Source organism: Solea solea, chromosome 1 (assembly GCF_958295425.1).
Source record: "Solea solea chromosome 1, fSolSol10.1, whole genome shotgun sequence".
Classification (NCBI taxonomy): Eukaryota; Metazoa; Chordata; class Actinopteri; order Pleuronectiformes; family Soleidae; genus Solea; species Solea solea.
The window spans coordinates 4,179,867-4,193,111 of record NC_081134.1 but is presented as its reverse complement, the minus strand read 5'-3'; the positions used below and the strand labels follow the sequence as shown (position 1 = coordinate 4,193,111).

At 40.2% G+C, this 13,245-nt stretch overlaps 1 protein-coding gene across 2 annotated transcripts in view; it reads right to left on the bottom strand.

Moving 5' to 3' along the window:
- The window catches only part of LOC131457170 (zinc finger protein GLIS1), a 60,065-nt gene that overhangs the window by 32,519 nt on the left and 14,301 nt on the right, over window positions 1-13,245 (bottom strand). The gene's annotated exons all lie outside the window — the stretch shown is intronic.

Sequence of the window (13,245 nt, the reverse complement as noted above, 5' to 3'; positions counted from 1 at the left end):
TCGCGTATGTTTCTTTAACACTGTCAATTAAAAACTGGCTTCGCCTTTCAGACAGTTCCTCCAATCATCATGCAGAATCCCAGCGCCCGCACCCACCCACTGCTCCATTGACTCCGTGGAAGAGACGTTTTTGTCCAATCGCCCCTGAACTCACCACAGTGAAAAAAACCTATTCTGTGGCATTACATTACATTACATTACATGTCATTTGGCAGACGTCATTTTATCCAGACAATCCATCATCCGGGATAAACAGCTGATTCTGAACGCACTACTGACACATTCTAATCACATTCTAGTGCACACTTAGTATTGAAATGTAAATACTTGACTTTGTCCTTGTCTTAGAGCAATTGCCACTGTTACATTCACACCTACAGTCAATTTAGAGTCTCTAATTAACATAACCCCAGTCCGCATGTCTTTGGACTGTGGGAATTTAAGTGAAATCTAAAATATAATTGACAATAATGGACCAAAATTGTGTAGCAGAACCAGAAATATTTTCTTTTTGCCTCTTAGGCGTGTTGCCCTCAGAACTCAACAACACCAACTCAGGCTACACACAGTATCTCCAGGACATGAAAAAACACATTCCAACACTGGTGTGAGTTATTTTCAGCTAAGATTACACAGGCAATATTGTGATGGTGCAGAACTGTGATTCAACTTTCCATGCCGTTCCAAAGGGTGAAGCACTTATTCCCTCATTTATCAACCATCAACAACACTGCATTCACACACCGGGGTGATCGGCGGAGACGTTTTTGGATGAGGTAAAACCCAAACAAACAGCGTGTCCGACCCCCTTGTCAGCAAGCTTCAATCATACATGTCTGACTGCGCTGCCGCCACCGCTGCTGCGAGTGTATATTTGGCTTCTTCGGAGCTGCTGTGACGGCTGCAGCTGATTCATTACTGCAGGCACTGAGGCCACCCTCACGGCAAACAGCCAGGCGTTATGTGGCAGCCGATGGCCTGAAACGTGCTCCAGATGATACTCAACAGAGGACAAGGAACGGGCCACCGCTCTCCACTGGTTGTAGCGATGCAGGTCAGGGAGATGGCGGGAAATGGTGGGTCAAACAGAAGCCCCACCCCTACTCCACCCTCACACACACACACACACACACACAGTAGCTCCACTGTGCAGAAGTCCCCGGGTGTTTATTGGAGCAGACCTGATTTCCACTCTTTCCTGCCATCTGTCAGATAATGATGATCTAATTTACAACAGGATCGCTGCCATGTGTAATTAGTCACTGGAAAGATTCAATGGGATTTATGTGTGGATGGATATTTTACAAGCCAGAACCCAACCCGGCTACAGGGATGAGTAAGTTCACGTCTGTAGTTATATTAGCTGACGAAGGACTCACTAAGTGTAGGTTCAGGCCCATAGTTTCCGGGTATAGTCGGGTTTACAGTTTTATGATCTTTCCAGTAACTCACTGGAGTTGCCCCCCGCCCCCCCCTTCTACCACCACCACCACCAGAGCCATGTAGCAGACCAATCATGGGAACTGTGGCCGAGTCTTAATTAGAGAGGTTGCGACGTGTCTAAGGTTTGAACTGGATTAATGACACATGTGGTTTGGTGTGTTTTAAATACGATAATTGCAGCCTTGTACCTGTTGCTGCAAGAACTAAAACCAATATTAGAGTTTTGAGGTCAAACTGTGGGATTTTACATCCAAACAAAACATTAGACTCACTGTAATCCAAGAATAAATCTGATTAATCATCCTGTACTGTCGAGCCTCCCTTTTCAAAAGACATCACACTACCTGCATATAAACACCAACTCATATCACATAAATCTTTAAAAATACAGCAGCAAATATAGCAAAAAGCAGTGTCTGCTCACATACCACTTTGGTCCGTTTCCAAAAGGAAGAGTCAGACAGTAAAACTAAGAAAAGTGTCCCACAAAGCCTCAGCCGAGCCACGGAACTTTATAAAAGAGCAGGACCATCTCATGTGGTGTCTCTTAAAGACTCACTCACTGAGGTTAGCTAAACACAGCTGTGGCGTTTCAGGACAAGCAAATGTGTAGTTGTCTCAACAATAAGTACTTTGGTTCTTAAATTGCAAACTTTTTTTTTTTTGTTCTTTTAGGTTCAACTGAAACATGGGAAACAGATCCTTATTGAAACAAGAAAAAGTGAATACACGGATGAAGTTTCCTAATCCCGTTCTTCCCAGATGATCCTCGGTGGTGTTACGGAGGCGTCAGAGTGGATTTGCAGTGACAGACTCTTGTAAACATGGGGCCTTTTAGCTGAATTTGCATCAGGGAAATATTATATTCTGTCATTATTCATTTACTCTCTATAACCTAACACTTAATATAAAGGAATTTGAAGCTCAGCGCACGTAGATTCTCATAGTTTCATATTGTGAGGACGTAAAGCAAAAAGAAAAATTGTGTTATCAGTTCATCAGGTGCATGTGACCACCACATTCGTGGAAAAATTACGCTTTCTGTTATGAATTATGACTAAAACCAAATGTCCAAATTCTTTATGGACACAGCCAGTGAATAGCGTCTGCATGAACTCGGAGCAGCTGGTCACTCCTGCTTTGAAAGCGGCACTAAATCAATGATTTTTCATTTTTTATTGACAGTGTCTCAACTGACGTGTGTGTAATGTGAAAATATCACCCAACTGCGTTTCCCCCAGAGCTGTGCTGAGCATCGAGACGTGTTTGAGCTCATTATTTTGGGTTTTACTGCCCATAAGTCTTGGTTTGGTCTCACTGCAGCCGACAGCTGTTACAGTGTAAAAAGCTCAGACGAGCCTGCTGTGCACCAGATAAACAGATAACACTTGCAAATAGCCAGGAAACGCATGTGGATTTAGCAGCGACAGAGTCAGAGATTCCGCTCAGGAGTTGGTGGAGGTCAAAACGGAGATAAAATTAGTCAGTGTTGGACATAGGTCATCAGACGGGACACAAGTGGGGAAAACACAATGACGACACCCACTGGATAGGACAGACTTTTTTGATCCTTTAGAGAAAACTGCCATTTTGAAGCCTTGACTTTTGCAGTTTGGACAGTGTCACATTGTAATTGTATTTTGTGAGGGATGGAGGGATGTGTTTTGTTGGGGATGAGCTAGCAGGTAATTTACTACAGCCTAAATCATACCCTATTTGAAAATAGACACCATTAGAGCTGCAACTAATGATTATTTCATGTGTCCATTGTTTTCTCGGTTAATTAAGAGTATTTTTTTTGGCCTGAAAATGTCAGGAAATGTTAACCAGTGTTTCCCAAACCTCAAAATGACGTTCTCAAATGTCTTGTTTTGTCCACAAAACCAAACTTATATTCAGTTTTGATCATTTCTTTGTCAAACAGAGCAAATAAAACCAGAAAATATTCACATTGAAGAGGCTGAAAAATCAGGCAAGCTTTTAATTTTAATTATTAAAAAAGACCTTTAATTTAGTAATCAATTAAGCGAATAATCACTGCAGCCCTAGTCACCACGCTGTAAAGTAGGGATTGGAACCATAAACTCCTCTGGAAAATGTTTACTTATGTTGTAAAATCAAGTGAACGTGTCACGTTTCACTGTCTAACAATTATTTGTGAGCAGAAAAGGTTTGAGTTTTTTAAATGGCAAAGGCCTGTGTACAGAAAGACAGTTCAGTATAGTTAGTTCAGGTCATTGCTCTTAAGCAGGAAGTTGTCTAATCACTGTCAAAATAAGATACAGAGACATATGGATTTTGCATCATCATTGAATCCTGATTTTTTTTTTATTTCTTTATTTCTTTATTTTTGTTAAGAGGAGGAAAATAAGTGTTGTAAATCTTATTTCCTGGATTTGAGAAAAAATATATGAGGCAATTTTGCGGGGTAGAAATTCCCACGTGTGCAGTATATTTCAGGTTAGGACAATATGTTTGCGAGGGAATAAATCCTCATAAATGTGGCTGACTGGGCACAAAAGAAAACATCTGAATTACATAACTAGTTTCACAACTGTCGCTTGTGTTATTACAAAGAAGACATTAGAGACTGGTATCCAAGCAACACAGAAGGTTGGCGGCAGAGTGAGAGTTTACACTTTTCTTTATTTGTGCAATAGGCTTGGCCCGTGTTTTTAAAATAGGTTAATACTGCGAAAGCAATTTCCATGGACCCACATGGCGTGTGATGATAAATTATTATTAAACTATGTTCAGGTCATTAACCTTTATTTGTTCAGAGGAAATTGAATAAGCATACTTTTGGTTTTCTGACATCTGGCTGCTTTACATTCTTACAGTGACACACACTTCACTTCACCAGTGAAATTCACGGGCGTGACCACAGATTCTGCTGGCAGATTCTCTGCTCCTCAAAACTGACAGTTGTTTTTGGTTTTGTTGACTTTTGGTTTGTTAGATATTTAATTTTAGCATGATTTCTTTTTAAACCAGTCCCTGAAACAAATCAGTAACCGTGAAAAACGAAACCAGGGTCCATAACTTTGTTTTCCTTTCCTTCCTCGTCTTATATTAGGAGTGATATAAACAGGATGCAGTGTAAACTAGATTGTGTGTGAAAAATATTGAAATTACAAGAGCAGAATGATTGCACAAACAAATGCTGTTTGTATTATTTACGTTTGAAAATGACTGTTCATTTCTGTAGGTGCTAATGCAGGCTACTCTGACACAATGAGATAATTCAATGAATTAAGTTTCTCCAACAAGAAAGTGACTGAGGTTCTAGTTTGGTCAGTAGGGTGCCAGTCAAGTGAAAAGTTACCTAGTTCACAATATAAGATTATTTTTATGACGCAAAATGAATCTTTTCATAAAACAACATACAGAAATAACTAATTATAACTTGATGTTAACCCTCTTATAACCATGATAATCAGGCTGCCTTTATTTTGATTTCATGGCTGTAGAATTGTCAATTAACGTTCAATGAGTGAGTGCTTTCTGCCCATTTTTTCCAAGATAACTTTCACTTTTAATATCTGGCAGTTATATAACCGTTTAGGTACAGAGAAGCTGATGTCAAAAAATGTGTGGCGCGCTTGTGAATCTCGTCTGTGATTGGACGGTTGTTCCGCGGAAATCCTGAGGGCTACCGTAATGACAAGTATATGGGTGAAAAGCTCCATTTCTCTGCTTTCCCATATCCATCCATCCATCTTCTACCGCTTTATCCTCCACATGAGGGTCTTGGGGGGCGCTGTGCCAGTCTCAGCTGACGCAGTGCGAAAGGCGGGGTCACACCCTGGACAGATCACCAGTCCATAGTTTTAAATTTTCTAGATATCACAAACACTTTACGGTAATGAGAAGTACGAATGCCAAATGGTCACAGAAGAGTTAAGTGGCGGGAGTGGCCGCGAGTTTGAGACCCGTGCTGTACATACTGTACATATACATCCCTCTGAGTTCAAACCTATTGCTGAGTAAGGAGCTTTAATCCCTCCTGGTGTGGGACGAGCAGCTGCTCACACACTGAAGGTCAATCTGCTGTCGGTCTAATTGTTTGATCCGACATGTAGAAGAATTTGTTCCTCCAAAAACACGATGTACTCTGCATGCAGTGATGAATATGCATAACAGCTGAGCAACATGTTCTGTTTTTGTTCCGTCTTTGACTCCTCTAAATGATTTTGTGGTTTTTTACCGGCTGCCAAATGACTATTTGACTGTATTTATTTTTACTGAGGGAAGGGGCCCAAACTGAAGCTGCTGACCTGACACTGGAAGCTGCAGGAGGAGCCAGACTGTTGTTGTTAGCTGTTCACCGCTACCGCTACCTTTTCTTTTTCATTTTCCTTTTTTTCAAAACTTAAGTGAACACTGAGTAGTTCATGCGAGTCACTGACGCCGGACAGACCTTCAAGCTGTAGTCAAACATCGAGAGCTCGACCTATGAGGATTTTTGCAAGCCGATACATACTGTACGCAGAAATATTTTTAATTAGAGCTGAAACAATTACTCGATTAATCGATTATTAAATTCAACTATTTTGACAGTCGATTAATTGGTTTGAAGCTTTTTTTCATTATTAAAACAATATGTCTGATTGTTTTTGCTTCTTAAATGTGAATATTTTCTTAATTTCTTTGCTCCAGATAACAAAGAAATCATTAAAACTGAATCATTTTGGTTTGTGGACAAAACAAGACATTCGAGAAGATCATTTGCACTAATAAACGTTTTATGACATCTTATTGACCAAACGATTACTCAACTCATCATGAAGATAATCGACAGATTAATCGATTTTGAATATAATTGTTAGTTGCAGTTGCTTATTAATAGTAATAATTTAGATTTCACTCAAATGAAGTAGCTGCCTCGAGAAAATATTGTATTATGCCAGTGTATTTTTATGTAGCAAATGTTATGATAAAAAGGTCAGAGGTCAGAGTTCAGGGTTGGAGGTGTGGAGTTCAGTTAGTGTGTATGTTGTGGTGAAAAACGTGATGCTTTGTAATTAATCAGTTCCAACTTAAGACGTGGAAAGACGAAAAAAAAAGTTGTGCAACACATACACAAAATATGGCAACGATGTTGTCATCAAAGTGTCAGTGAAAGTATCCCAAAACATTATTAAAATAAATCACAAGATTACAGAAATGCAGCAAAATATTATTATAAAAATACATAAAATATAAATGAACATATTTGCTGTACTATTGTATAATTGCAAACTCCTAAAAATTGATAATGGTAAACAATAACTACTAATTTAGTCAGGCCCAGGTCAGGAAACTGAGATTTAAAATGCATGTTGCTGCATAATTATTATGTAAGATACTGCATAATACAATAAGTTACAACAAATGCAAATCTAGAGACTTGGCTAAAGAGGGAGCTCAAGGCAAGAAACCCTCGTATGAGCCCAAGCAAGATACTGAAAACCTAAAATGTACAAATGTAATGTCATTTTTATGGTTAGTTCAAGGACAGAGCGCCAATGGCAGTGTTGAGCTTGAGCATAATTGTATTCAACACTTGGTTTCGCATTGAAACAGTGTGAAAGGTCTACAGTGAACAGAAAACCTATAATATCCATTTACTTGATGCAGTCCTGGAGCTCTAAGAGAGAGAGAGAGAGAGAGAGAGAGAGAGAGAGAGCGGTGTTGGTGCAGAAACACCTGTGCAGTCAGGTCATGCCAGGGGTAACAACAATCTGGACTTTGGTTAATGCCACTGACGAGGGCCACATGTCTGCAGGCTGCCACCTCGTTTCTGAGCGTGCCAGTCTCGTTCTTTCAGCCAAGTCTGCTGCAGAGCGGGCGCCGGGGAGTGGGTCAGGCGCTGAGGACAGTTTTTCCAAACAAGCAGAAATCTCTGCACCATCCAAGTGAGAGATGGGCTTAATGAAGAAGGCAGTGTGAAGCGGCGGCAGTGATGTGACAAATTCCGGCACCTGGTGCCAATAAAGACTCGATGACACAATGTCATGTCTAAATTATGAGTCTCTGCTCAAAGAAAAAGTCTGTTCAGGCGACAAAACCAGTGAAGAAACTGACGTTTCCATCCATGGGTCACGGTTTTCGGTTTGGTTCGGTTGTTTTTTTTTCTATTTTTCTTTTACACTCATACCATACCATGTATCAGATCTATAGCCTAATAATTAGATTTTTTTTCTTTTTTTTTTATCAGATATTCTTAAGGACATATCATGCAATCATGCAACAACTGAAATAATGAGGCAGCTGGATTAGCAGCATCATTGTAACAAGTTTTCCATTCCATTCAGTCACTGCTTGTGTCAGTGCTTCAGAAAGATGCTCACTTGTGTGGCTTTCATAAAGTGGGCGGGTCTGCAAAACGGTTCATCTCCCACTCCGAATTAATGTAATGAGCAGTCACAGTTAGAAAACCTCCAGTGGCCCTGGACGTCCATCCAAGAGCCACGTAAGCTGTGTCGGACAATTCTTTGACAATTCGTCGTAGTGTCTCTTCATAAAGTTCAGGAATTGCTGAAATCCTGCATCCTCCACGGCATAAGGCTGCACATCTTTCGCTATAAACACCCCGATTGCTTTACTTGCCTTTTGACCTGTGTGACTTCTCACCGAGTGCCTGTTTAAATGCTGCGGGGAGCAAAAGTGGCTATTTCTTACCCGACTCTCTCTTACTTGTGCTGTCAAGTCCATCAACTTTTTACCGCTGTCATCATAGGTTACAGTAAATCACATTTGTCACATTTTGCCGAAACTAAAAAAAATATTTTTACATTGTAAACTCAACATTAAGGTTTAGCTCGAGATCTTCCATCCTTAGAGTCAGCGTAGATCAAACTGTGACTCAAATCAGAACTACACTGACGGTGCTTTCAGACAGACACGATTCTGGTTCTGGCTCTGGTGCCGTTTTGGAGCCTCAGAACCTTGGAGCTCTCTAGCGAACCAGCCCGTGTTTTTACCATAGGACATTACTCTGCGTTACTCAGACGGAAGTAAACACAACACCGGCAAAACCTCCTGACATCCTCTATTTTCCACTCGTCTTCACAACCCAGAATATGACATGCCGACCAATGATGTACGGTTTCACGAAGAAGAACCACAATTTTTTTGTTTCCATCTGAGAACTAAACTTTACAGATTCCAAATGAATTTCTTTTTGGTTTGAACGCGCTGGCAGGTTCAAAATTAGGTTTTGGTGAACGCGTTATGAGTGGACTCACAGATATAATAGCATCTATGTGCAGCACATGCGTGTCCTTTCAGAGGACAGTCACTGTCACATCAAAGTCAGACTCAAAAGACTTGTAGTTATCGATGTCCATCCATTTCCTTACGCTTTATCCTCCACACGAGGGTCATAAGGGGCTGGAGCCAATTCCAGCTGGCGGACTACACCCTGGACACATCACCAGTCCATCACCAGTGCAAACAACCATCAACTCTCACACTCACACAGACCTTTACCAACAATGCTTGCCACTGCACCACCGTGTGTGTGACCCTCGTTATGAATGTAAACTGCTAAATCTTATCTGTGATGAATTAGAATTGAACAATGTGGCTGGTAATCTCAACACAAGACACGATTGTGGGTGACATTTATTCATTCAGTTGAAGTTTTTCATTTTGAAATGTTGTTTTAAAGTGTTTGCAGTCCGTGTGCTGCCCCGTGACCCCGTGGCTGTGCTGTCACTTTTGTGAAACTGCATTTGTGTCTGCTGCAGTAGCAAAGTCCACTCACATATGATAGATTATAGATGCATTTGATCGCATCACTGACGTCTAACACTGTGGTACTTTTCAGATTTGGTCTGTCAGTCGGGTCTCTGTGGTGAGACACATTACAGACCAAATAGCATTTTTAGAGACTTATAATCTACTCCATTGTCTGCAGGCTAACATCAGATGACGGTGTTCTTTGTACTGGATGGATCTACGAGTAAAAATCAGGTGGTTTTGTGTGCAAAGAGTTTATGCAAATGTACACACATAAACCAGGGAAAGGACAAAACACGTGCTGTTCACGGGTTGTGTACGTTTGATATCAGTGTTTTTATGCTTCTATACATATTATATACAATATTCCACATTTCTGTACTTCTTTATCTGAGATATAGTGCAGTTTCTACATTGCTTCTAAGCATGTTATAGATAAAATATTATGTATATTTATAATGGTTTCGTTATTTTTTTTCACAGCTAATAAGTTGTACTTCTGGGCTTTACTTAAAGGAACAGTTCAACGTTTTGGAGGGTAGGGTAAACATGACGCTACAGCAGCAGATAATCTTAAACTTTACACAAAAAATGCTGGAAACCGTGTTAAACAGCTAAGCCAAGTTCTTTTCAAAAGCCAGGTTGTTTATAGTCTTTATGATAAGCTAAATTCAGAGACCCCTGCTTAAGAGCAAAACTTTTGACAGCATATGCATAAAGTCGTATGAGTTGTAACCTGGTTATTTACTGTATATCTGTGTTTTTGCCACTGTGGCCTGTCAAAATGGCTGCTGTGCAAAGGGCCCATTAACTTGTATATGTGTAATTTTTTTGTAATTGACGTTTTAACCAAATACATTTGTCATTATAGTCACTGCTACCCTCAGGCACTCACCATTTGAGTGCAGCTTAAGTGACTTATGACCAATTTACCTAATTTCGAAAAAAAAAAAACACATTATCTCATCTTTCTGTCTCATCAAGAGCAGATCCGTCTATCAAGTCCTCCTCTTCTGTACAAGCAAGTCCGTTTTCATTCATTCTTTCTGGACTGGAGCCATCAGTGCTCACCTATCACTCTGCCAACTCCTCCTGGCAAAACTAAACATTTACAAGCAGGTGCAAATCTGTGAGAAACTCTGGCTGAGTGCAGATGGCAGGAAATTCCAGTGAAATGACAGTGACTCAGTCCAAACCACAACACAGTGTGATCGAAGCCTGTGAAGCAGATACAGCAGCGGCAGCGGCGGCGGCAGCGGCCAATACACTCGACATGGACTCAACCAGTCTGATTGCCAGCGTCTTGAAATAGGAGCAGCTTCACAGGACGTCTGTTAAAACTCTTCACCGACTGGCCTAGTCTGGTGTGGTGGATACTCGCGGACTCCGACGTGTCTTTCCAAAACGTATTTTTGGAAGGTATTTAGTCGAAAAAAACACTTCGCGAGGAGAATTAACATCAAAGGGTCTTTGTAAAGCCTGTGTTTGGTGACCCAGTATTTTAGCCAAGAGTTTATCAAGCTACACTATATCCTGATGTGACAGAAAAGTCACAACAGTGTTGTGATGACAAATCCACTGCTTGCTCTCTCAATCTGATACTAGGGTTGGGGATAAAGGGTTGTTTCTTTTTGCAATTTTATATATTCTGTTATTAGTACAATAAGTTAAATGATTATTATTTAAGGTAACAAAATAATATTATAGCCTCTGATACTGAAGATGAACAAATAACTTTTTTTATATCTATATTTCTACAGTCCACCACCAAAAGAGGACTCTGGTCCGCAGAAGGTTCGTTTGAGGCCCCTCTGGACTTCCTGGTATTGTGTCTATTAAGTCTGCGGTGAAGTCTGGAAATCTGGATTCAGCCAAGCTGTTTGAAAACTGCCAGGAGAAGAATAACATCCGTACTTCAGTAGTTTGGTTACAACAATAACAGCTTAGCCATGGATTAGCTAAGAGCGAGTCAGAAACAGTCACAAACGCACTATTATGACCAAGACTCAAACAGATCATTCAGTGGTTGAAATGATGCAGGATCAAAACTCAACAGCACCTCAGTGTTACTTGTTTTTTTCTTTTTCTTTTAAATGAGGCAGAGAGACGTGGCTAATTTCAGGGTAAATTTAGCTTTAGTCAAAAAAAGAAAAGGCAGTAATTTGACCATGAACGTGTCGAAAATCTGACAGCAGCTCTTTCCACAGACTGCAGTATATGGTGAAACGATTGGAGGCTAAAGACTCAGTTAAAGCTGCAGTGTGGTGATTTTAGTTGAAGATATTCCTCTATTTGTTCATAATGAATAGAAATGATGTGTTTTTATTTGTAGCAATAGCTCAATCGTGATCTCAAGTAGCAGATCTGAGCCCATCTGGTCATTTTCGCACTGTAGTTCCCTGACATGCTTGGGAAATGGGGGCGTCCTTTCTTTGTTACAATCTGCAGTCTGACCCTTATGGCGATTTTCCACTATACAGTTCTAGCGCGACTCGGCTTGGCTCGGCTCGGCTCTACTCGGTTTTGTTTGTTTTTTTTGCTTTTCCATTAGTGTTGAGGAAGTACTATAGTAATGGAAAACAACGTGCCTGATACCAAACTGAAAAGAAAAGCACCATCAGATGTCACTAATCCCCACACACTCGACCTTTAACAACCCGGTGAGATGAGTCTAACCTTCCAACCAAAATCTTTTTAAACAGTTTATTCCCTGGGTACCCCAATAACCACTAAAAGTGTGTGTTTACTTTTTCCTGTAGTTACTTGAAAAGAAATGGAAGTAAGTGCATAAAAAAAAGGGAAAGAGATCAACTGAGGCTGCAGCTGTAGTCGTGCCAGACCACTGCTAACAAATAACAATAGCCTTCTCCACAGGACAGTGAAATTATTGGAATCACACTGCAAATACATGTGGGAGGAGAGAAAACGAAGCCAAGACAGTACAATAAGAAAGAAAAACACTTATTAAAAAGAATTTGTTCTGGAAACACACACTTGGCCCAGATTGTGAACCTAACTTTAGTACATGCCAGAACAACACACTGAACAACACAAACCGTCAGTCACTGAGAATTCCCTTTTTATTTCATGGTGAATGTCTCTCCCAGAATCTCCAAAACCCGTTACAACTCCTCTCTTTTTTTTCTTTTTTCTTTGTTTTTGAAAGAGGTAAATTCATTTTCTTGCAGGAGTGGATGAAATGAGTAAAGCTGTGTGTGCATGTGCTGCGCCGATCCTGCGAGGCGTCATTAATCTTGACAGATCACTTTAATTTAACTGCTGTATTTGTTGTGCTTGCATGTTAGTCTTAGGTGAGTCCCAATAATAATATTTAAACTTTTATAGCAGCAACTCCCTCTGCATTGAGTCTGCTGCTCTCTTTAGCATGAGCGTCCCAAGACAAACTAAAGCAAAAGCAGGACGTGATGTTGCCACTGGCTTGTGACTGAATGTCCTGCAATAAATATACATTTACTTTGAATTATTCAAATTTTTCTTGGACTATCCCCCCTTATTGAGTCTATTTGGCAGTATGCACCATATGCTGCAACACTGTTAATTGCTGTTGCATTGACTTGATTAAACTCGCTCCTCTCTTGCCAGCCTTCCAGAGAGGACCTCATGGGGAATAAATTAATTTGCTTTATTGTGTTATCCTTTATAAAAGCCTTGTGTCTTCATTTCCAATGTATAAACAGTTAAGGAACAAAGGTGGTTTTTTTGGGGTTTTTTAAGCTATAAGAGAAGGCAGTGTTTTTTCCAGAGGTGCACAGTTTTTTGTTGGTTTTTTTAAAGCAGCACATGATATCAGTTTTTATTTTATTTTTTTAAAAAGTATGAAAATATGAGCAGCTCTGTAGTTTATTTCAACTCTCCTTTGGTCTATTTTGGATCATTGTGCTGCTTTTACCACTTTATTTTCTGGTTCACTCAGCACCAAAGAGAAAGCAGAAACCCAATTCCTGTTTATATAGCTGCATGTACACTATCAATATAACGAAATAATGTTCCCATAAAGTTATTATTTAAAAAAATATTCAGAGTTGATCTGTCCAGGGTGTACCCTGCCGTTCCCCC